Raw genomic sequence first — 27,034 nt, forward strand, 5'->3', positions numbered from 1 at the left:
TCCACTTTTTCTCCACTTTTTCTCCACTTATTCTCCACTTATTCTCCACTTTTTCTCCATTTTTTTCTCCACTTTTTCTCCAATTATTCTCCACTTTTTCTCCACTTTTTCTCCACTTTTTCTCCACTTTTTCTCCATTTTTTTCTCCACTTTTTCTCCACTTTTTCTCCACTTTTTCTCCACTTATTCTCCACTTTTTCTCCACTTTTTCTCCATTTTTTTTCTCCACTTTTTCTCCACTTTTTCTCCATTTATTCTCCACTTTTTCTCCACTTTTTCTCCATTCTTTTCTCCACTTTTTCTCCACTTTTTCTCCACTTTTTCTCCACTTTTTCTCCACTTTTTCTCCATTTATTCTCCACTTTTTCTCCACTTTTTCTCCACTTTTTCTCCACTTTTTCTCCACTTATTCTCCACTTTTTCTCCACTTTTTCTCCATTTATTCTCCACTTTTTCTCCACTTTTTCTCCATTTTTTTCTCCACTTTTTCTCCACTTATTCTCCACTTTTTCTCCACTTTTTCTCCACTTTTTCTCCACTTTTTCTCCATTTTTTTCTCCACTTTTTCTCCACTTTTTCTCCACTTTTTCTCCACTTATTCTCCACTTTTTCTCCACTTTTTCTCCATTTTTTTTCTCCACTTTTTCTCCACTTTTTCTCCATTTATTCTCCACTTTTTCTCCATTTTTTTCTCCACTTTTTCTCCACTTTTTCTCCACTTTTTCTCCATTCTTTTTCTATGGTCGGTCTACCCATTAGCTCTGCCATGCATACTGTAGCTCTACACCTATTGCACATGTTACTTTATGATTGACATCTCTTTCGTACCAGAGCTGTCTAAGTCTACTCTGACCCCATATTTGTCATTACTATATTGTCCTTGTACTGTATTATGACATTTGTATCATGTGTTTCATTTCTTGCTGTGTTGCAGTTTTTTTGCTGCATCCCAATTGTACCACTACATTGTTCGAGTTTATGTTATTGTTCTCTCACTCTTATGTTATACTGATTATTGTCATTTTTCATGATTACATGCAGATAAGTCCAATCTGACGAAGGCTCAGGCCGAAACGTCAATTGTAACTTGTTTTGGACAAAAACATATATGCTTATGAAAAAAAAAATGTTCTTAATACGGACCAATAAAGAGTGATTTTGCATTACTATCCATTGGGAGTTACTGACTTAGTCTGGGAGATTTAGAGTGCCGAGGTTACTCACTAATTTTATCTATTATTACCTCTGAGCACCTATATACCAGTGAGCAGAGCTTCCTCTACAGTAGTTCTCCTGATTAGGCATGCCCTTACCTCATGAGCAGGGCATTGCAGCTTTGGTAGCAACCATTACGACATGGACTCTGCTGCTGTGGACCCGGGGAGAGTGAGTGCAGATTCATTGCACCCACACTCCTCACATGAAGGGTCCGCACTTCTAGAAAATGGGGGATACGTTCCCTGAGTGTCTCCCCCCCCATATTCTAGACGGTCCAGAGTCGTCGTGGGACCCCTTTATTTTTTTTCTTACAATAAATTGGTGAAAGAGGAAATGTTTTGGGGACTGTTTTTTCAAATAAATTTCTTTTGTCGATTTTTTGTTTTTGTTAGTACTGACAGTTTATGATGTTGGGTATCTAATAGACGCCATGACATCACAAACTGCTGGGCTTGATCTCAGGTGACTTTACAGCTAGTATCAACCCGATTTATTACCCCGTTTGCCACTGCACCAGGGCACGAGATGAGCTGGGGTGAATCGCCAGGATTGGCGCATCTAGTGGATGCGCCACGTCTGGGGTGCCTGCGGCCTGCTATTTTTAGGCTGTGAAGGCCCAATAACTATGGACCTTCCCACCCTGAGAATACCAGACCACAGCTGTCCGCTTTACCTTGGCTGGTGATCCAATTTGGAGGGGACCCTACTTTTTTTGTGTAATTATTAATATTTATAAAATAATTATAAAAAAGAGCCTGAGGGGACCTCCACATTGGATCCCCAACCACGGTAAAGCTGCCAGCTGTGGTTTTCAGGCTACAGCCGTCTGCTTTACCCTAGCTGGCTATCAAAAATGGGGGGACCCAACGTCATTTTTTTTTTTTAACTATTTTTTAAATAGAAAAAATTAATGGGCTTCCCTGTATTTTGATTGCCAACCAAGATAACGGCAGGCAGATGGGGGTGGCAACCCATAGCTGTCTGCTTTATCTGCACTGAGAATCAAAAATACCGCGGAGCGCTACGTCATTTTTTTAAAGATTTATTTTTACAGCACTGTGATGTCCAGCAATCAAAATACAGGGAAGCCCATTTTATTTTTAGTTATTTATATAAATAATTAAAAAAAATAAATATGGGCTCCCGCTGCATTTTTTGTATTGCTAGCTAAGGGTAATCCAAGCAGCTACTGGCTGCTAACCCCCACTGCTTGGTGTTACGTTCACTGGCAATGGAAAATCCAGGGAAGCATTTTTTATTTTTTTTGCCAAAAAACTACAAAAAAAGGACGTGAGTTTCGCCATATTTTTGTATGCTAGCCAGGTATAGCAGGCAGGTGCTGGAAGAGTTGGATACAGCGCCAGAAGATGGCGCTTCTATGAAAATGCCATTTTCTGAGGCGGCTGCAGACTGCAATTCGCAGCAGTGGGGCCCAGAAAGCTCAGGCCAACCTGTGGTGCGGATTCCAATCCCCAGCTGCCTAGTTGTACCTGGCTGGACACAAAAATGGGGCGAAGCCTACGTCATTTGTTTTCTAATTATTTCATGAAATTCATGAAATAATAAAAAAAGGGCTTCCCTTTATTTTTGGTTCCCAGCCGGGTACAAATAGGCAACTGGGGGTTGGGGGCAGCCGTACCTGCCTGCTGTACCTGGCTAGCATACAAAAATATGGCGAAGCCCACATAATTTTTTCAGGGGGCAAAAAACTTCTGCATACAGTCCTGGATGGAGTATGCTGAGCCTTGTAGTTCTGCAGCTGCTGTCTGTCTGTATGGAGAAGAGCAGACAGCAGCTGCAGAACTACAAGGCTCAGCATACTCCATCCAGGACTGTATGCAGAATTTTTTTGCCCACCAAAAAAATGACGTGGGCTTCGCCATATTTTTGTATGCTAGCCAGGTACAGCTGGCTAGCCACGGGCTGCCTCCAACCCCCAGTTGCCTATTTGTACCCGGCTGGGAACCAAAAATATAGGGAAGCCCGTTTATTTTTAATTATTTCACTTATTTCATGAAATAATTAAAAAACAAATGACGTGGGCTTCGCCCCATTTTTGTGTCCAGCCGGGTACAACTAGGCAGCTGGGGATTGGAATCCGCAGCACAGGTTAGCCCGAGGTTTGTGGGCGCCTCTGCTGCGAATTGCAGTCCGCAGCCGTCCCAGAAAATGGCGCTCTCATAGAAGCGCCATCATCTGGCGCTGTATCCAATTCTTCCAACAGCCCTGGAGCCGGGTGGCTTGTTGGGTAATCATGAGTTAATACTGGCTTTGTTTTACTAGCCAGTATTAAGCCAGAGATTCTTAATGTCAGGCACGTTTGACCCAGCCATTAAGAATCTCCAATAAAGGGTTAAAAAAAAGACACCACACAGAGAAAAAATACTTTAATAGAAATAAATACACAGACACATTAGAGACTCCATCTTTATTACCCCCTGTCAGCCCTCCACGATCCTGCTCTTCTGTCTTCTTTCTTTCTAGTGTAGTAGTAGTGACGATTGTAGTGAGGAAGGATGAGATTCACCAGCTCATCACTTGGGGCTGGGGAACCTCCATCCTCACTACAATCCTCACTAGTGTAGTAGTAGTGACGATTGTAGTGAGGAAGGATGAGGTTCAACAGCTCATCACTTGGGGCTGGGGAACCTCCATCCTCACTACAATCCTCACTAGTGTAGTAGTAGTGACGATTGTAGTGAGGAAGGATGAGGTTCACCAGCTCATCACTTGGGGCTGGGGAACCTCCATCCTCACTACAATCATCACTACAATCGGGAAGCAGCGTGCAGCCTTCACTCAGTGAGTGATCAGTGCTGGCTGTCAGCGGTAACAGCGGTAACGCTGACAGACGCGTTACCATAGCAACGGTGCTCTCGGAGCCGCGGTTAGCGGTGACGTCACCGCTAACTGCGTTGCTATGGCAACGGTGATCTCCGTTAATGACCGGCTGTGTCAGCCGGTCCCTAACGGAACGGGGAGTCGACCGTGTGCTAGAGCATGTCGCCGGTACACGGCGATACACATATGTGCACCGTGTACCGGAGAGATGCACTCGCAGGTCCTACATGACGTGTCATAGTCATGTGACCATTCTGTAGCCAATGAGATAATAGCCACGTGACTGGTCACATGGCTATTTTGACGTCACGATAGGTCCTGCATCTCTGCTGGCAGTGCAGGTCACCGGGAGGATTCAGCGATCATCGGATGGAATAGCGGCAGGAGACAGAGTGCAGAAGGGATCGCGAGGAGCGGTAAGTGTTATGGCAATGTTTATTAACTGTTTGTGTACATTTATAATGCATTTTTATGTGTTTGTGATTGCCTCCCATTCTAGCCTATACGTTCGAGTTCGGTTCGTCGAACGTTCGACGAACCGAACTCGAACGGGACCCCCGTTCGGCGAACCGGCCTCGAGCCGAACCGGGACCAGTTCGCTCATCTCTAATCATTATGTATCTATCCTATATATTAACATTAGATATGCAACACTTTTTACAACTGTTCATCCTGCACTAACCACAGAATGGAATTTGTTTAAAGTAGCCTTTAAAAACTGACTATCAGCTGTCATTTTGTCAGCATGAGTAACAATTTTGCCACCAGTTCCTGAGATGATAATTCACATCTGACAACTAGTATGGCTTCATGTGTGTCATTTTGCAAACAAAAATGGTTTCTATAACAAAGTAAAAAATTTCAGTATTTTTGACTGCAAGATGAAAACATTTACCAAACTTTGTAATTTATAGAAGAATCTACAGAAAAACAAGAAAGGCCATACAGTAAATCATGCAAACTACCTGGTAGAAATTTCAGTGAGCTAAAAGATCCCCTCGCCTCCCTGAAGGACTTTGTCTCTGTAATGCTGGAGTCACACTTGCCAGTGCCTCACGTGTATCTCGCGCAAGTCTCACATTGTATCACCTGGCACGGCCACACACTTTCCTGACAGGAGCGGGTCGGTTGCATGTATCTCTATGCAGCTGAGATGCTCCTGTCTGGACAGTGTCAGGTCGTGCCCGGTGATGTGATGCGAAACTTGCGCGAGTTCCATGCGAGGCACTGGCAAGTGTGACTCTGGCCTTATGGAGAAAAGAATTACTCTCGCATGACTTAAAAAGAAGGGGTTACTTTAGAGTTAACACTCTCCTCCACCAAAGTCAAGCTAGCTGTTTCTGTTATTTTCAATTCCTCTGAGTTTATAAGATAAATCTTCATTGATTCTGGAGTTGCAGATAATTTTATTGACCTCTCATGATCAAGAAGGCTGACAATTCCTTTTGCTTCTCTGCAGACTTCTCTGACACGTATCTCAAATGATTTTGAAGTCTTGGTAATCATATACAGTTTTTGACTGAGAAGGCGATTTTTCAATCAGCTCTATCTCAACTACCTTCTCTGAAACTCTACTCTGCTTCCATACGTCTAACTTGCCTTTTCCTTATAAGAACGTTGCTGACATCTTTTCCAAACAGAAGGTCTAAACACCACCTGCTTATTGGCCAACTGAGTGTGACACACACCTCCCTTCCTAGAACTGAACCACCTATGAGGAAAATTTATCATCTTTTTTTCTTTGTCTCCTTGAGACAGAAGTGTCATACTCATAGTATTAACCTCTTCACCCCTCTGTTTTCACCTTCATTACGTGGCCATTTTTTTCAATTCTGTTCAGTGTCACTTTATGAAGTTATAACTCTGGAATGCTTCAGCGGACTCTGGTGATCCTGAGATATTTATATTCTGACATATTGCACTTTATGATAGTGGTAAATTTAGAACAATTTTTTTGTATTTTTTGTGGAAAAATCAGAAATTTGAGAAAAATGTTAAAAACAAATCGCACTTTTCAAACGTTCATATTTTTATGCCCCTAAACCAGAGAGATCTGTCACATTAAATAGTTAATAAATAACATTTCCCATATGTCTACTTTATAGCAGCACAATTTTTGAAATATGATTTTATTTTGCTACCAAGTTAGAAGGGTTCAAAGTTTATCAGCAATTTCTCATTTTTCTAACAAAATTTACAAAGCCATTTTTTAGGGCCCACATCACATTTGAAGTGACTTTGAGAGGCCAAGGTGACAGAAAATACCCAAAAGTGACACCATTCTGAAAACTGCACCCCTCAAAGTGCTCAAAACCACATTTAAGATGTTTATTAACCCTTCAAGTGCTTCATTGTGACTAAAGCAATGTGGTAGAAAAAAATAAAAATGCTACTTATTGCTACAAAAATGTTACTTTAGCACTATATTTTGAATTTTCACAAGGGTAACAAAAGAAAATGCACAGTACAATTCATTGTGTAATTTCTCCTGAGTATGCCAATACCACTAATGTGGTGGAGCCCATTTAGAGCCACCATAGCAGAGTAGTCCTGAAAAAGTAAGAGTTTGGTATTGTTACCTTATATACAGTGCCTCACGAAAGTATTCGGACCCCCTTGAATTTTTCAACCTTTTCCCACATTGTAGGCTTCAAACATAAAGATAAAAAAATAAAAAAAATTTTATGAAGACTCAACAGCAAATGGGACACAATTGTGAATTTGAGTAAAATGTATTGCTTATGTTAAACTTTTGTAATTAATAAAAAACTGAAAAGTGGGGCGTGCAATATTATTCGGCCCCCTTAAGTTAATACTTTGTTGTGCCACCTTTTGCTGCAATTACAGCTGCAAGTCGCTTGGGGTATGTCTCTATCAGTTTTGTACATCGAGAGACTGAAATTCTTGCCCATTCTTCCTTTGCAAATAGCTCGAGCTGAGTGAGGTTGGGTGGAGAGCGTTTGTGAACAGCAGTTTTCAGTTCTTTCCACAGATTCTCGATTGGATTCAGGTCTGGACTTTGACTTGGCCATTCTAACATCTGGATACGTTTATTTGTGAACTATTCCATTGTAGATTTTGCTTTATGTTTTGGATCATTTTCTTGTTGGAAGACAAATCTCCGTTCCAGTCTTAGGTCTTTTGCAGACTCCAACAGGTTTTCTTTAAGAATGGTCCTGTATTTGGCTCCATCCATCTTCCCATCAATTTTAACCATCTTCCCTGTCCCTTCTGAAGAAAAGCAGGCTCAAAGCATGATGCTGCCACCACCATGTTTGACAGTGGGGATGATGTTTTCAGGGTGATGAGTTGTGTTGCTTTTACGCCAAACATATCGTTTGGTATTGTGTCCAAAAAGTTCGATTTTGGTTTCATCTGACCAAAGCACCTTCTTCCACATGTTTGGTGTGTCTCCCAGGTGGTTTGTGGCAATCTTTAAACAACACTTTTTATGGATATCTTTGAGAAATGGCTTTCTTCTTGCCAATCTTCCATAAAGGCCAGATTTGTGCAGTGTACGACTGATTGTTGTCCTATGGACAGACTCTCCCACCTCAGCTGTAGATCTCTGCAGTTCATCCAGAGTGATCATGAGCCTCTTGGCTGCATCTCTGATCAGTCTTCTCCTTGTTTGAGATGAAATTTTAGAGGGACGGCCAGGTCTTGGTGGATTTGCAGTGGTATGATACTCCTTCCATTTCACTATGATCGCTTGCACAGTGCTCCTTGGGATGTTTAAAGTTTTGGAAATCTTTTTGTATCTAAATCCGGCTTTAAACTTCTCCACAACAGTATCATGGACTTGCCTGTTGTGTTCCTTGGTCTTCATGATGCTCTCTGTGCTTTAAACAGAACACTGAGACTATCACAGAGCAGGTGTATTTATATGTAGACTTGATTACACACAGGTGGCTTATATTTATCATCTTCAGTCATTTAGTACAACATTGGATCTTTAAGAGATCCTCAATGAACTTCTGGGGTGATTTTGCTGCACTGAAAGTAAAGGGGCCGAATAATATTGCTCGCCCCACTTTTCAGTTTTTTATTTTTTACAAAAGTTTAACATAAGCAAAAAATGTTGTTCTACTTCACAATTGTGTCCCACTTGTTGATTCTTCAACAAAAAATTAAAATGTTTTATCTTTATGTTTGAAGCCTGAAATGTGGGAAAAGGTTGAAAAGTTAAAGGGGGCCGAATACTTTCGCAAGGCACTGTAATAGGGCCTGCTTCTTCTGAAAGGCCACCAGAAGCTTAAACTCGTCTTGAAAGTCCAATACTTGAACTATGAATGGTCTGTATGCAGTGTTTCCATTCCAACGAGGGGGGCCTATCCTATGAGCACTTTCGATGACTATTGCTCCTGATGCTGGTTTCAAGTTTAGGACCTTGGGAAGCCACTCTGCAGTAAATTTTAATAGATCCCCTGGTTAGACCGACTCAGGAAGCCCCACCAGTCAAAGATTGTTTAGTCTCGACCTTTTTTCCAGGTCATCCCCTTTTTCCAATAGGGAAGTTACATCCTTGTCCTTAGCTTCCAGCTTTTCGGCAAATTCTTTCAGTGAGTCCCCAGATCTGATACCTTCTGTTCCACAGCCATCACTCTTGTTCCCTGCGCATTGACCTGGGTGACAATAAGGTCCAGAGTAGATTGGGACACTGCCAGCCTCCCATCAATGACTGCCATTAACAGGTCCATTATGGCTTTAGCTGTAGTTTGGGGGTTAGCTGTAGTAGTGTTGGCCTCCAGGGTTACCTTTACTGGTGAGAGTGAATTCTGGCTCCGTGTCTGTTTCCTCCCTCCTTTCTTTTTTTTTAATCAGATAAATTTTTATTTTTCACCAAGTATACAAAACATGTGTTATATTTTCAGCAATAACTAGCAGAACTGTAAACTTTCCCTCCCCAACATCCCCTTCCCCTCCCCTCTCAGCGTACATATTACCCATATCAATATCAAAGATCTTACATTTTAACCCTTCAATAGCATACAGTCATATGAAAAAGTATGGGCACCCCTATTAATGTTAACCTTTTTTCTTTATAACAATTTGGGTTTTTGCAACAGCTATTTCAGTTTCATATATGTAATAACTGATGGACTGAGTAATATTTCTGGATTGAAATGAGGTTTATTGTACTAACAGAAAATGTGCAATCCGCATTTAAACAAAATTTGACCGGTGCAAAAGTATGGGCACCTCAACATAAAAGTGACATTAATATTTTGTAGATCCTGCTTTTGCAAAAATAACAGCCTCTAATCGCTTCCTGTAGCTTTTAATGAGTTCCTGGATGAAGGTATATTTGACCATTCCTGTGTACAAAACAATTCCAGTTCAATTAAGTTTGATGGTCGCCGAGCATGGACAGCACGCTTCAAATCATCCCACAGATTTTCAATGATATTCAGGTCTGGGGACTGGGATGGCCATTCCAGAACATTGTAAGTGTTCCTTTGCATGAATGCCTGAGTAGATTTGGAGCGGTGTTTTGGATCATTGTCTTGCTGAAATATCCATCCCCTGCGTAACTTCAACTTCGTCACTGATTCTTGCACATTATTGTCAAGAATCTGCTGATACTGAGTTGAATCCATGCGACCCTCAACTTTAACAAGATTCCCGGTGCCGGCATTGGCCACACAGCCCCAAAGTAGGATGGAACCTCCACCAAATTTTACTGTGGGTAACAAGTGCTTTTCTTGGAATGCCGTGTTTTTTTGCCTCCATGCATAACGCCTTTTTGTATGACCAAACAACTCAATCTTTGTTTCATCAGTCCACAAGACCATCTTCCAAAATGTGACTGGCTTGTCTAAATGTGCTTTTGCATACCTCAGGCGACTCTGTTTATGGCATGCTTGCAGAAACGGCTTCTTTCGCATCACTCTCCCATACAGCTTCTCCTTATGCAACGTGCGCTATATTGTTGACCGATGCACATTGACACCATCTGCAGCAAGATGAAGCTGCAGGTCTTTGGAGGTGGTCTGTGGATTGTCCTTGACTGTTCTCGCCATTCTTCTTCTCTGCCTTTCTGATATTTTTCTTGGCCTGCCACTTCTGGGCTTAACAAGAACTGTACCTGTGTTCTTCCATTTCCTTACAATGTCCCCCACAGTGGAAACTGACAGTTTAAATCTCTGAGACAACTTTTTGTATCCTTCCCCTGAACAACTATGTTGAATAATCTTTGTTTTCAGGTCATTTGAGAGTTCTTTTGAGGAGCCCATGATGCCACTCTTCATAGGAGGTTCAAATAGGAGAACAACTTGCAAGTGACCACCTTAAATACCTTTTCTCATGATTGGATACACCTGCCTATGAAGTTCAAAGCTCAATGAGGTTACAAAACCAATTCAGTGCTTTAGTAAGTCAGTAAAAAGTAGTTAGGAGTGTTCAAATCAAGAAATTGATAAGGGTGCCCATACTTTTGCACCGGTCAAATTTTTTTTAAATGCGGATTGCACATTTTCTGTTAGTACAATAAACCTCATTTCAATCCAGAAATATTACTCAGTCCATCAGTTATTAGATATATGAAACTGAAATAGCTGTTGCAAAAACCCAAAATGTTATAAAGAAAAAAGGTTAACATTAATAGGGGTGCCCAAACTTTTTCATATGACTGTATCTCAGAGCAGTTTTCATTGTCCCACAACGGAGAGAATTCAGTTATTGCTATAATCCCTCTTATTTGCTTGATTTTCCTCCAGATTCTACTCATCAGGCTAAGTGTGGGGCTCATTTCTCCTATTCTCCCAAATGATCCATCCTCCAGTCCAAACACTAATGGTTTCCGATGCAGAACATGCCCTAACAGTCTGGATGCTGTGTCTACCACCCCTAAATCTGCCCATCCCCTGAAATGTTGACTCTGAGCTGCTAGATAATATATTCCCGGATTTGGTAGTGCTAGCCCCCCCTCATCCTTCAGTCTCTGTAGCGTCTCGAGTTTAAGTCTGGCTTGTTTGTTCTTCCATATTTGAGCACGGAACATGGAATCAATCTCCTTAAAGTGACTCTGAGGGATCCAAACAGGAGAATTGTGCAACACATAGAGTATCTTGGGAATAAGCACCATTTTAATAAGATTAATCTGTCCTATTACTGATAAATAAAGCTTATTCCAAGCAGTTATCTTACTTCGCAGTTGCTTCAGCAAAGGAACTAGATTAATAGTAATGTAATTCCCAATTGGCATGGATACCTGAATGCCTAGATATCTAAACTGGTCCACAACCCACAGTCTGTTGACCTCATCACCCAGGATCAACCTATCCACTCCCGCGTCCACCTGAAACAGATTCGATTTGGTCCAATTGATAGTCAGTCCAGAGATTCCCCCGTACCGCTGAATCACCTGCATGGCACAGCTCAACGATGCCCCTGGGTCTCCCAGAAACAATAGAATGTCGTCTGCATAGAGGGCTATCTTCTCTTCTAGAGTGCCATATACAAATCCCTTTATGTCTCTGTTCTGCCATATAGCAGCCGCCAGTGGTTCCACTGCCAGAGTAAAAAGGAGAGGCGAGAGCGGACATCCTTGGCGAGTACCCCTTTGTAGATCCACCATGTGTGACAACATTCCATTAATCCTCACTTTAGCTACTGGTCTAGTATATAACAGCTGTATCCAGGATATAAAATTAGGGCCAAATCCCATATGTCTTAACACTCCCCACAGGTATCCCCATTCCACACTGTCAAATGCTTTATGAGCATTTAATGAAGCTATTACTCTCTGTCCCGGATTGTCCACCGGCAGTTGCATGTTAAGGTATAATCGTCGTATATTTTTTTCCGTGGCTCTATTAGGCATAAAACCTGACTGATCCTGGTGGATTAGGGTAGATATCACTGCTGTTAATCGATTAGAGAGTACTTTGGCCAAAATTTTTACATCCGCCGTTAACAGTGAGATGGGCCTTTATGATTCGGGGAGTTTTGGATCCTTATCCTCTTTAGGTATTACTGCTATTATCACCTCCCTCAGACTCTGGCAGTGTCCCCATCTCCCTTGCCTCCTCCAAGACACTCATCAAATTGGGTAAGAGTATTTCTTCCAATGATTTGTATACCTCAACCGGTAGACCATCTATCCCTGGGGCTTTTTCATTTGCCATGCCATGCAAACCTCTCTTTATCTCCTCAAGTGTGATAGGGCCCTCTAGACTGTGATTCTCTGTCTCTGTAAATTTGGGTAATGTCATTGTACTTAAGAAAGCCTCTAGGTCTCTCTGTCTCATCTCCCCTCTAGTGGAATATAATTCCTCATAAAAGGCTGTGAACGTGTCCAGAATATCTACCTCCTCCGTAACCAAATCTCCCGTTGTGGTGCGATTGCAATGCACAAAGGATGATTGTCTCTGGTCTGCCGTCACCACCGACAACAGATGTCCCACCTTTTCTCCCTCCGCATAAAAGTTCTCTTTTTGAAAAGCCTGCTTCCTACCTACTTTCTCCAATAGCACATTATTAACTTCTTCGTTTCGCTGCTTTTAGCTTCTGCCTATTCTCTGGTGTGGGCTGTGTTACCATATCTGCTTCTGCTCCCTTCAAGACCTCTAAGCAATCAATTTCCCCCTGTCTACTATGAGACTTACACCGGCAAACGTCTATAAATAAAAGGCCTCTCAGGTATGCCTTCATTGCATCCAAAACTACCAATGGATCCGCACTACCTCTATCAAGGGCAAAATATTCCAGAATCTCACTGACTATACCGTCCATGTCAATACTTTTTACCCAAACCGGATGTAGCTTCCATTCTCTTGTTAGCCTCTCCCCTACTCCCCGTTTTTTAATAGATACCAGTATTGGACTATGATCCGATATTACACTAGCCCAGTCATGGCGAACCTTTAACAGGCCGAGTGCCCAAACTGTAGCCCTAAATCCATTTTTTTTTCCGAAGTGCCAACCAATCCTATTATATGAATAATTGATTTTAACCTTACCTTTGCAGTCTTCTCTTCAGCAGGGGGCATCACACTCAAGGGGAACAAAGAAAGATAAATTCAGCTCACCCATATATGTATCTGCTCAGTTCAGATGGGATGCAGGATGTCCACCGGACAGCCAGGTCCGTAGAGGCAATAGCAAGGAGAAAGGACGGGACTCAGCACCAATTCCAGGATAGGAAAAATATAAATCCAACGAAAAATATATAAAAGTGTAGAAACTTTATTCAACGATTAAAAATCCAAGATGCTTATGATTAAGGACTTATCTACATTCCAACTGTCCGAAATGCGTCAAGCCATGATGTTTTCATGGAACCGATGATGTTTTTCTTGTATTTTTAATCATTGAATAAAGTTTCTACACTTTTATATATTTTTCGTTGGATTTATATTTTTCCTATCCTGGAATTGGTGCTGAGTCCCGTCCTTTCTCCTTGGCATCACGCTCATGCATGCTTACCACACATTGAAGCTGAGCCCCTCCCCTTTCCAGACACAGCAGTTGAATTGATCTTTCTGGAAAAAATTGCAGCATATTAGACAGAGATTTTAGCATGGAATGCAATCAGATTTCATCCTGTAATCCACATCTACATTTCAAAGTCTGAACATCTTGAAATCCCATAAAGATGTACGAGTTGCTACCCTCCCCCTTCATTGTGTAGTTATGTCCCCCTTCCTGGTAAACATGTCCCACATCCTGATATATATTTCCTACATTAATAATAATAATAATTTTATTCATTTATATAGCGCTATTAATTCCATAGCACTTTACATACATTGGCAACACTGTCCCCATTGAGGCTCACAATCTAAATTCCCTATCTGTATGTCTTTGGAGTGTGGGAGGAAAACGGAGTACCCGGAGGAAACCCACGCAAACACGGGGAGAACATACAAACTCCTTGCAGATGGTGTCCTTAGTGGGACTAGAACCCAGGACCCCAGCGCTGCAAGACTGCAGTGCTAACCACTGAGCCACCGTGCCGCACTTTCTGGTATATTTGTCCACATCATGGCCCCATCCTAGTAAATGTACCCCATCCCAGCATATTCCCCATCCTGGTACATGCACCCCATTCCTGGTAAATGTACCCCATCATTGTAAATGTATCCCATCTTGGCATGTTCCCCCATGCTGTTAAATGACCCCATCCTAGTAAATGTACCTCATCCAGGCATGTTCCCTTATCCTGGTAAATGTCCCCTTTCCTGGTAAATGTACCCCATCCTGATAAATGTCACCCTTCCTGCTAAATGTTCCCCATCCTGGCATTTTTCCTCATCCTGGCATGTTCATGTTCCCCCTATCCTAGCATGTTTTTCCCCATCCTTTCATGTTTCCCCCCAATCTGGTAAATGTATCCCCCATACTGGTAAATGTACCCCTTCCTGGCATGTTCCCCTTCCTGATAAATGTACCCCATCCTGGCATGTTTTCCCCCATCCTTGCATGTTTCCCCCAACCATGCAGTCATGTTTCCGCCCATCCTTGCAGTCATGTTTCCCCCCATCCTTGCAGCCATGTTTCCCCCATCCTTGCATGTTTCTCTCACTCTTTGCACGTTTCCCCCATCTTTGCACGTTTCTCTCCATCTTTGCACGTTTCCCCCATCCTTGCAGCCATGTTTACCCCGTGCTCTCCATGTTTGCCCCGTGCTCTGTTTGTTTACCCTGTGCTCTGTTTGTTTGCCCCATGCTCTGTTTGTTTGCCCTTTTCCCCCCCCCTTGCTCTGTTTGTATGCCCCGTGCTCTGTATGCCCCGTGCTCTGTATACCCTGTTTGCCCCGTGCTCTGTTTGTTTGCCCCGTGCTCTGTTTGCCCCGTGCTCTGTTTGCCCCGTGCTCTCCATGTTTGCCCCGTGCTCTGTATGCCCCGTGCTCTCCATGTTTGCCCCGTGCTCTGTATGCCCCGTGCTCTCCATGTGTGCCCCGTGCTCTGTATGCCCCGTGCTCTCCATCTTTGCCCCGTGCTCTCCATGTTTGCCCCGTGCTCTGTTTGTATGCCCCGTGCTCTGTATGCCCCGTGCTCTGTCTGTATGCCCCGTGCTCTGTCTGTATGCCCCGTGCTCTGTATGCCCCGTGCTCTGTATGCCCCGTGCTCTGTCTGTATGCCCCGTGCTCTGTATGCCCCGTGCTCTGTATGCCCCGTGCTCTGTATGCCCCGTGCTCTGTCTGTATGCCCCGTGCTCTGTATGCCCCGTGCTCTGTATGCCCCGTGCTCTATCTGTATGCCCCGTGCTCTATCTGTATGCCCCGTGCTCTGTCTGTATGCCCCGTGCTCTCCATGTTTGCCCCGTGCTCTGTTTATATGCCCCGTGCTCTGTATGCCCCGTGCTCTGTATGCCCCGTGCTCTGTCTGTATGCCCCGTGCTCTCCATGTTTGCCCCGTGCTCTGTTTATATGCCCCGTGCTCTGTATGCCCCGTGCTCTGTTTGCCATGTGCTCTAACTGTTTGCCCCGTGCTCTGTATGCCCCATGCTCCCATGTATGCCCCGTGCTCCCATGTATGCCCCGTGCTCCCATGTATTCCCCGTGCTGGCTCTGTCCCCCCACACCTTGGCACAGCTGCACACAGCTTAAAAATAAAAAAAAACTCACCTTCTAGCACCCGCTCCACCGACGTCGGCGCCGCCTACTGATGCTCCTCCGTCTCTTAGCCAACAGGCCTGTGGCCCAGGAGAGGAGGCGTGTCAGAGGGAGGAGAAATGTCTCCTCTGCTAAACACCACTTTGAACTGCCAGCGCGATCACATCGGCAGTTCAAAGTGGCTCAGTGTGGCGACAGCGCGCGTGCCAGCACAAAGGGCTCTGCGTGCCCAGTCTGGCACGTGTGCCATAGGTTCGCCATCACTGCTCTAGCCAAATATTCAACATTTGAAATTCCAGAATCCATCATTTCATTTCTCAAGGCCAGGTCTATACGGAAAAGCGTACCATGGGTCGCTGAGTGACAGGAAAAACAGGTCACCCCTAAATTCCTTATCCTCCAAACGTCTACCAACCCCAATTCTTGAATAAAGATACCAAATGCTGTCTCTCCGTCCCTCCTCGCCTCCCGTGAGTTTCTGCTCCTGTCCCAATATACATTTATGACATTATTAAAGTCACGACCAACAAGAATGGCATATTCCCCCATTTAGCCGAACGCTATCTCACCTCTCTAATTTTGACACTAGTGTAAGGCGGTGGAACATATATAGCAGTAATGCATAATAATTGTCAATACAACTTACAGATCACCATTACATATTGTCCCTCTGTGTCTATCCATTTCTCCACTTCTTCATATAGGGCGGATCTTTGTACCAACACAGAGACCCCTCTAGCATAAGTAGAAAAAGTAGAGTGATACGCCTTTTGCACCCATCGCTTGTTCAGTACATTTGTCGTTTCGCTCGTCAAATGCGTCTCCAATAAACACATTATTGATGGTCTCTGGTCTACCATATATTTTATCATTGCGTCTCTTCTACCTCTATCTGACAGTCCCCTTACATTCCAACATAATATTTTAATCTCCTCTCCCATGTTGAAAATTACTGGTTATCTTTAAACAAACATCCTGTCCCTCTGTACGCTGAGTCTTTCCCTTCCCTAACCCGCCCCTTAGAACCACCCCAACAAAACTCCTCCACCTTCGATTTACATCTTTAACTTTTTATAGGGAATGAAGTCTGTCTGCCCCAGACCGGTCAACCTCCTTCCTCCTTTTCTCTCATACCAAACCTGTCTCATTCCAGTGAGCAGAACCCCCTAACTCACCTCCCGCCTTCACCATATTCTTTTTCATTTGCATATATTCATATAATGTAAACTACTAACATGAATTTTTGAAAACTTAAGCAATCATTATCAATCGCCGCCGCACGGCCAGAAGAAAAAAAAAAGGGGGGGAATTATTATCCTCCTCCTGTCATTGTCCAGCTTAGTGTTAGGAAACTTCTCTCTGCCACATCTAACACTCAGGGACAAAAGCAAGGGATCAACAATAATAACCTGGAAGAGAAAGCGGGAAAAAAAAAGGAGGGGGGGGGCGGAAGTGTACCATCACTGCCATAAAAATGGGCTTATGAAGTCTCCTTCTCCTCTAGCATATGCAAATGCTTATAAGTAGCCAGTCCTGTAGTCCAGGAAAATCACGAAATTGCAGTGTCACTCATAGCCAGCTTCTATCCTTCTCCTGTTGTTTGCAGCTTCCTTGCATTGATGTCTATCCATTTCATGGCCTCCTCTGGATCAAGAAAAAAGTGCACCTTCTCCAGAGCTGCTACTCGAAGTTTTGCTGGGAACATCATGGAATATTTAACCCCCAGCTCACGGAGTCGTCTCTTTACCCCTGTGAATTGCAATCTTTGCTTCTGTACCGGTACAGAGTAGTCAGGGTATATAGCCACTGGGTGTCCATTAATTGTCAGGTTCTCCAGATCCCGCGTCTTGCGTAGAATAATATCCCGGTCCCTGTAGTTAAGCAGTTTTGTCAGCGTCATACAGGACCCCTTGCCAGGTGGTTGCGGTTGCATTGGGACTTTGTGAGCCCTCTCAATTGCATATTACTTTGTCAAATTATCAGCGCCAAACTTTTCTTTAAGCCACGTTTCTATGAATTCAGTAGGATTTCTTCCCTCTTCTTTTTCTTGGATGCCTACCAGTCTTATATTGTTCCTCCCAGAACGGTTCTCCAAGTCATCCGTTTTGCAGACAACTCAGATATTTGCTGCTGGAACTTTTCTCTGCTTTTTGCAGTGTAACTATATGATCCTCAGCTGCCCCCACTCTTTCCTCCACAGCACTGGTTCTCATATCAGTTTTCTTCTGATCTTTTTTGAGAGTAGCTATATCTCCCTGTATTCCCAGCACCTGCTGGGTTAATGTTGTGAGGGCCTGTTTGCAAAAGGAGACCACCTGAAACACATCCTTAATAGTGGGGTTCTCCTGTATTTCCTCTGCTGCCTGCTGCTCTCCTGAATCCTCCTCCTGTTTGTCTTCTCCTGGTTTTCCCTCTATTGCTTCAGCCTCCTCCAGATCTTCCTCCTCCTCCTCCCCTTTCTCCTCTACCATCTTACCGGGCTCCTCCAGAGATTCCTCTGATTGTCTTGCAAACTGTGCAAGCTTTGCAGCTGCTTCCATGCGATGCTGGCAGGCTGTGTTTGCTTTCTCCGCCTCCTCTCTGACCTCTGTGCCATTTTGTGATCCAGGCCCTCTGCCTGCTCCAACTTCCCTCTGTCACCGCCTGGACATGCTGCTGGTTCAGGAGCTGAGACTTCTCCTGCTGGATGCCGGTACCTTCCCCTGCCCTCCGGTGTCACTATAATCGTCAGCCATGCAGCGGCTCCAGCGGTATCACGGTGAGTCAGTAGGAGAGTGTCTCCCTGTGTTTGCTCACATCCCGGTCCAGGCTTCGCCCCTCCTCCCTCCTTTCTTAGATGGTGTGGAGTTATTATTGCCTACAAATTTCTCCATGTTGTATTGAGCAATTACCGACTTATTTACAGGAATGGGTGAAGTCCCTTTAAGGTGCTGTTACATTTAAGTGAGGAGATTTGTCAGTGTGCTGGGCACAGGTCCTGGTTATTTCCCATACTATATTATTTTGATAGGAATTTTATTCACTGTCCCTCAGGGATCAAAACCAGGGGTCTAATTCTGCACTCTGTCACCACTCCTCTCTTCAATTTTGCCTGTATCTGATTTCTTAACTGCTGCTGATATTGTTTATACTGTGTAGCATGTCTCTATTGTCCGTGCCACACTGTTGTCAGCCTCCTGCTTATATTATGCAATGGCTGCAGCTCTGAAACTACCTCATGTAGTATGAGGGACTCCACAATGCTCCACCCCTTTACTCCCAGACTAGTAGATTGGGTCACCACCAGCTCTCGCCTTATCAACTGCGCCCAGACCACCTCACCGCTCTTCTTCCCCTCTCTCTGTAGGGTCTGCAGCCACGGATGCAGAGGTTACTGTGGGAACCCCTCTGCGGCCTGCAGGCGCCTCTGCTATAGTTCCGGTGCTTTGAGGCACTTCCTGCACTTGAAGCTTCTGGTGGATTCTCCCATGCTTAGTCGTGCCCTGTCTGTCTCACCTCTCATCTCCCCCTCTCACCGCCGAAATCTTCAGGCACCATTGCAAAGGATATGTGGAGAGCTCAGTTTCATTGCGTCCTAAAGGCCCTGGTGCTGGCACTCTCGGTATTGTGCGTCACTGCCTGCACCTGGTGCCTCCAAGGATGTCAGGAGAGCTGGGCTGGGGTTGCAACCCCTGACCTGGCTTTATCCCTGCAGCCCTGTACTGGTAAATACTGTCCAATGGGCCTACCTATGTTATACCGTAGGCCTGGGCTACTGTGGGAGTTCTTTCTAAAAGCATCTACCTCATAGCTACGCCTCCCGGAAGTCCGAGTTGGTGTTTTTATTGTTACCAATTTGGGCCATATAAAGTTGTTTGAGCACTTTTTATTCTGCTTTTTGTGAGGCAGAATCAAGAAGAAACAGCAATTCAGGAATTGTTTTTTTTATTATACCGTTCACCGTGTTGTAAAAGTGATAAGACAGATTTATTCTTCGGGCCAGTACGATTACAGCAATACCACATTTATATAGTTTTACTTATGTTCTGCCACTTTTGCACCAAAACTATTTTATAGGGAAAAAACCCTGTTTTTGCATTGCAGTATTCTGAGAGCTATGGCAGTTTTATTTTTCTGTTGATGGAGCTTTATTGGCTTGTTTTTTGTAAGACAAAATTAAGTTTTCAGTGGTACCATTTTATTTATGTATGCCTTTTTTATTTATTCCACTTTTTTTTGTAAGCTGTATGGTGAAGACAGTTTTTGCTATATTTTTTCTTTATTTTCTTTACGATGTTCACTGAAAGGGTTAACACATAACAGTTTTATAGATCGGGTTGTTACAGACGCAGTGATACCAAATATGTGTACTTTTTTGTACACAAGTATAAGTATTTATTGGAATTATTTTTTTATTTTTTTGTTCTTCATTTTCTGATATTCTTTTTTGGATTTTTACATTTTTTTTAACTTTTTTACTTAGCCTCTATCTGGGATATTACTTTTCACAGCTCTGATTGTAGTTGCAATGTACTGCAATGATCGATCATTGCAGTACGTTGCAGTTGCCAGAGTTACACTCAGCATGATCCCTGAAGCTTCCCGTACTTAGATGACCTGGAGATCATCATAATGGCTTCAGTTTACTATGGCAACAATCGAGCCCTCGTGATTAAATCGCGGGGGTCCCGATCATAGGGGAGAGGCAGGGCGAACCCTCTCCCAATCTCCTAAGTGCTACAATCAATATTGATTGTGGCATTTATGGAGTTAAACAGACTGGGACAGCACGGTTATTATCTCTGGCTGTGAGGGTCGGGGCTGTGCTGTCGGGAAAGCCAAGTCCTCGGCGACGATGCCAGCGCGATTAAGAGGATGTACATATGCATCCTTGGTCAGGAACGACGACTCCCTCTCTAGGACGTATATATAAGTCCAATTTCCTGAAGGGCTTAAAGAGAATTTTTAGAGGGGACTCATCCGGAAGTCTTCGTCTCCACCCATGGCAGGCTTCTTTGTAAAGAGGAAAGACATCTCTTAGACCATCCATTAATTACAGGTTTTAATAAAATCGCTCTGAAAGATTGCTATTCATTCCCCTCCTCTCCCTTCATATCAGAATTTTTTGATCAGATTAACCCCTTCATGAGCTATGACATACTGTTACATTATAAGTTGTGTACTTCCCTTTGATGCGGGCTTCCACAGTGAGCCCGCATATTTCCTTGCACGTGTTGGCTGATCTGTTCAGCCGACATGTGCCTCTAACAGTGGCGGGCAGATCAGCGTTCCGCCCACCTCTGTTAACTAGTTAAATCTCGTAGCATGTCAGAGGGGAGTGCGTCATTCCCCGCTCCCATTGGCAGTCCGATGATGTGATTGCGGGGCACAGATGGATTATCATGACAGCTGAGGGTCAGCTGATGACCCCTGTCTCTGTTAAGACATACTTCTTGTGAATGCTGGCTGAGCGCTGAAGTTCATAGGAGGACATTTGTTCTGTACAGAGTAGGGCTGATGCTCTGTTCTGTACAGCACATGCAATTGGAAGATTCCAAATTCAAGTCCGTAAGGGATTTAGTAAAAACAAGAAAAAGTGGATTAAAAAAACAAAACACAAAAGGTCACATCAACCCCCCTTTTTCCCCACTAAAAATAAAAAAATATACAAATACACATATTTAGTATTACCATGTTCAGAAATATTCAATCTATCAAGATATAAAATAAACTAATTTGATCTGTAAATATCGTAATGAAAAAAAACCAGAATTGCGTTTTTTTGACCACCGCAACATTGAAATAAAATCCAACAAGAAGCGATCAAAACATCGCATCTACCCAAAACTGGTATAATTAAAAACATAAGCTCAGGGCACAAAAAATAAGTCATCACACAGCCCAAGATCCCGAAACATAAGTCAGTAAAAAGCGCCAGGGTATCTTTGTGACAAAATTCAGAATTTGTTTTCAACAATAAAAAAAAAACTATACTTGTTTGGTATGTACAAACTCGTACTGACCTGTGCAATACTACTGCTGGGTCAGTTTTATCATATAGTGAACATCGTAAATAAAAAACCCTAAAAACTATTGTGGAATTCCACTTTTTTTTTTAAATTTCACCACATATGGATTTTTTCTTGGAGTTTTTCCCTTTTTTTTGTACACTATATGGTAAAATTAATGGTTTCTTTCAAAATTCCAACTTGTCTTGCAAAACACAAGCCCTCATATGGCTATATTGACAGAAAAATAACAAAGAAGGAAGGAGGAAAAAATATAAATGGAAAATTGCTGTGTGGTCAAGGGGTTAAGAGTACTTCATTCTTCACTAAATTAAATATGCATGGATCCTATAATGGAGTCTATAAAGTAACTTTTCAACAAGAGAAGTTCAGACAGCTCCGACCAATTGCTCGGTATAATGCAGCTGTGGAGCTCGGAACTACAAACTGGATCCTGGATCCATGGATAAGGCAAAAAAGATTTGTATCCAGTATCCTCAAATAAAAATCACACCTTTATTGATTTGGTGATGATAAAATCAAGCATAGACAGTATACCGTATTTTTCGCTTTATAAGACACACATTTGTTCCCCCAAATTTTGGGGGAAAGTAGGGGGTGCGTCTTATAATCCGAATATACGGGCCCAGGTGAGGTGGGGGCAACTCTGGAGCGGTACTAGGGGAGGCTGGTAGAGGCTGCAGGAGGCAGCGTTAGATCTCCTGCTCCCGCTCACATAATATGCACTGCCGCTGTCCATCACCATAGTGCTGAAACTGCACCGCAGCGATGGGCTAGGGGAGCGGTGCATATTAAATCTGCCTGCGCCCCCCCTTTGATAGCACATGCTCCCCCCCCGTGTTAGATATGGCTCCCATGCTGCTGCCCATCCTAAAATAAAAAAGCTTTACTTACCTCCTCCAGCATGTCTCCCTGATCTCACTGCTGCTGCTGTGATCAGGCACGCAGAGATCATGTCACTCTGCTGTGCCGGTCACATGACCGGCATCAAGAACCAGGAAGTGCAGGAGCTCAGCAGCACGGAGGGAGGCAAGAGGGATTACAGCGCTGGAGAAAGTAAAGAAAAGTGTTTATTTTACTATGGGCAGCAGCATGGGGGCCATATCAAACACAGGGGAACGTGTGCCAGCAATAGAAGACCTGTGCCAGCTGTAGGGAATGTGTGCCAGCTATAGGAGAACTGTGCCAGCAATATGGGGACGTGCCAGCTATAGGAGACCTGTACCACCTATAGGAGACCTGTGCCAGCTATAGGAGACCTGTGCCAGCAATATGGGACCTGTGCCAGCTATAGGAGACCTGTGCCAGCTATAGGAGACCTGTGCCAGCTATAGGAGACCTGTGCCAGCAATATGGGGACATGTGCCAGCTATAGGAGACCTGTGCCAGCACAGGGGGACATGTGGTACCACAGGGGGACGTGTGCCAGCACAAGGGGGCTATATTAAATATAAGGGGGCCATATCCAGATTAAGGGGACTAATTTTAGGATGGGGGGGTTACAAGAGACATATACCCTATATGATTTGTTAGACGGACACTGGCATTATAAGACGGACCCCATTTAACATTAAAAAAAGAAAAATCTCTTCTCCTTCACCAAATTTGGGGGTGCGTCTTATAATCAGGTGCGTCTTATAAAGCGAAAAATACAGTAGATAGACCAGGCTACGCGTTTCGGACAAAACCCTTAGTCTTGATGCTGGATACAAATCTTTGCGGATGCCGGATACAAATCTTTTTTGCCTTATCTATACAGTAACACAGTACCACAGCCATATTGGTTCAGAGGCAAAAAGTCAACTTATTTTGTGGGGCTGAAAATGGATATGATGTGTAAATTTGCTGATTGACACCAATTTTCAAGATCCAGAGGAGGTTTTAATTACTTATGACACCTTTCATGCAGGCATGTAGAAAAATTGCTTTTTTTATTATTTCATCAGCAGCAGCAGCAGCAGCATCATCCGCATCATTGCGTTGCTAATAGCTAGTCTATTACATCATATATTTAGTCTATTGAGTCTTGAGTAATCTATCATCTTAGGGTGACCAATCAAAAAACACCAACTCAGCTCTGATAACATAATCCTAAGTACAGTTGCATCACCTACTTTTATAAATGCTCTCTGTGTCAGGTATACAGTTTTAGGATTTCTTAGCTTAGTTTTTCAGCATATTAACATGTCTCTATATGTTTTTTAAAGATATGCCTCTTTCTTGCATTAAGAAAACTTTTACTACAGATGTGGAGATTTCACTTTTATGTCACTAAGGCAAAACTGGACTACCATGACAAAGAAACCCTACAATCTGCAATTTGGCTTTAGAATAGGAGATCAGGACAAGAGTCGGGTTCCACACATATACTACAATAGATGTGTATCACTTCTTGCCAGTGGTTGCAGGGGGGGAAATATGCTTTCTGCAGTCGCAATGATCCAGAGAGAGCCAACCAAACACACTATCTATTGTTATTTCTGCATGGTGTCCCACATTAGGAAAGGAGTTTCAAGGAGAAGATGAGGACTTTATAGGATCTACACATTCCATCTACAATATGCCCAGTATCACATACAGAAGAATTGCTGGTTCTAAAAGCACCAGAAATATTTTTATTCAAGTCAAGTGATGGAAGAGGCATCTTGGTGCCATGAAGCATTTTTCTTTCACGGCCCAGACTTAAAGGGCAATTCTACTTGAATAATACCTTATAACATAAGGTGACCTTAATCATATCGTTAGAGATTTGGATCTGCCCAAGAGTAAAGGGTGCTTTACACTCTGTGACATCACTAGTGATCTCGTTAGCGATGTGACACGCCAGATCGCAGATGCGATCAGCCGAGATCGCACATGTGACCAGCGCTATTAAAACAACCTATCTGCGATCTCGGCAGATTGCATCTGCGATATGGCGTGTCACATCGCAAACGAGATCGCTAGCGATGTCGCAGCGTGTACAGCACCCTTAATGTGGGCTTTACACGAGACGACCGATCGTGCGATGCATCGTTGGGGTCACAGTTTTCGTGACGCACATCCCGCATCGTACACATCGACAAGATGTCGTCTTGTGTGACACCTCCTAGCGACGCAGTATCGCTCACAAATCGTGAGTCGTGTATTCGTCGCTAGGTTTCATAAAATTGTTTAATTGAAATGGCGCCGGTTGTTCATTGTTTCCGTGGCATCACACGTTGCTCCGTGTGACACCCCGGGAACGATGAACACAGCTTACCTGCATCCCGCGGCACCCGCCAACTATGCGGAAAGAAGGAGGTGGCCCGGATGTTTACATCCCGCTCATCTCCACCCCTCCGCTTCTATTAGCCGGCTGCCGTCTCTGTGACGCCGAACGTCCCTCCCACTTCAGGAAGTGGACGTTCGTCGTACACAGCGAGGTCGTCCGGAAGGTAAGTGCGTGTGATGGGGGTTAAACGAGTTTGTGCGCCATGGGCAGCGATTTGCCCGCACAATAGATTGACTCGTGTAAAGCAGGCTTAAGGCTGAGCTCGTAGGATCCAGACTACAGCAGTGGAATCTCCTGGTGGATGATGTTCAGATTTCTTTGTTCTGTAACTGTGATTAAGATCTTGACCAATACTTTTTAGGGAGAGCAATCATGTGGCATGCAACAACATCAACAGTTTAATAGAAGATCTGAAAAGAAGACATAATACAGGGGAATGGAGGCTCTTCATCAATTCATCCAAAACAAATGTAGCACCCCTGAGCTACTCAGGGCACTACAAGGAATTGCATCCTCTTGGGGATGCAGGACAGACCCCCTAGGACCTGGAGTACCAGTGCCGATACCACCAAAGCACAACCAAAATCCTAGTTCTCCACTCCACACCGGGACTAAAGGGTTAATCTAGTGCCAATGTATATAAAGCGCTGTGGAATTAATAGCGCTATATAAATGAATAAATATATATATATATATATATATATAAAAGGGGATGGTCGCCTAGAGGTAGGAATGAGTCCAGGGATTAGCCAGCCTGGTGGGAGGGGTAAGGATAAGTACCGCTGGGACCAGAGCACGCACGGGGCACAGAGCCCTAGATCAGGCGCCAGTTTTACATGGCTTGATAATCACCTGCACGGTGAGGACACCTTCATTGACTTCACCGAACCAAATAATCTGGGGGCATCAGTAGTAAACTAGGATTGGGTTTCGGACACTTACCTCCCCACTGGGTCCGCACTGCCCACCGTACAGAGGAGACTGATACCCCAAAAGGGACAGTGGACAGAGCAACCGGGTCACTACATTAGCACTGATACTCCATGGGACCTAGACCAGTCATCCACGGGTCAGAGTAAGTAGAGACTGTTCATTACAACCTTGTGTGGTCTCCGTTATTGCCCTTCACATCTCTCAGGCATGGCTCTACTTGCGGAGGGCCCAACATCATTGCTGCAACCACCACCAGCCCTGGGAGTACCCACATTCAGCAGCGGCGGTTCTACACCCTTAACCGCAACCCACACGTGGCGTCACGTACACTAACTTTCACCCCTACTTTAAATAATTCCCCTTTTACAAGAGAAGCCCCAGGGCACGGTGTTACGAGGGGGACCCGGGGAAGCGTACCAAGATGGTATAGGACAGCTTCCGCCGGTTAAGGTCCACTGTGCGGTGTAGGGAACCGCTGCTATGGTTGATGAAGAGTGAGCGGGTTGCTGCTGGCGATCGTCTATTAGCTCACAGACGCTCTGCGTACACCGGTCCGCCCTAACCTGTGAGGGTTGTATGGCACGGGGCTCACGGCTCGGTGTACCTGTTGCACGAGGAAGCACAGTAGTGCCTGCGCACGTGTGCCAGAGTAAAGTCAAGGAATTGTGGCACGAGGGTAGCACAGCGGTGCCCACGGACGTGTGCTTCAAGAACCAGGTGAGTCTGAAGGAGTCTCGAGGAGCTCATGTGACGCCAAGGGCAAGCCAGGGGTCACAGGTCATTACACCACCAAACCCTACATCCCAGTTAGGAACACCAAGACTACTAAAATCCTTGTTGCCTTCCTCCAGGGGCTGATGTTCACACCAGGGGGTGGGCCAGGCAGTTGGCTCCGCCCACCGAGGAGTACACAGCCCTGGAGGCGGGAGGAAGAACCAGAGAGTTGAAGTCTAGCTGAGGGCTAGAGTTGAGTCAAGTTAGGGAAGTGAAGTGAAAGTGAAGTAGTAGTGGAGCAAAGAAGAAAAGAGTAAAAGTGAGAGGAGAAAAGCCTGAAGTTGGTCCGGCTGTGTGCAGGACAGAGTCAGCAAGGTCAGCAGCAGCGGTGACAGTCTGGAGGGGGACTGCTCGGAGGTTGATGGAAGGACCGCGGACGGGTAGTGGCCCGGCGGTCTGGAGCAGTATACAAAGACCAGTCAGCACCAGGGCAGGGGCCTCTCGGAC

Source organism: Anomaloglossus baeobatrachus, chromosome 2 (genome assembly GCF_048569485.1).
Source record: "Anomaloglossus baeobatrachus isolate aAnoBae1 chromosome 2, aAnoBae1.hap1, whole genome shotgun sequence".
Classification (NCBI taxonomy): domain Eukaryota; kingdom Metazoa; phylum Chordata; class Amphibia; order Anura; family Aromobatidae; genus Anomaloglossus; species Anomaloglossus baeobatrachus.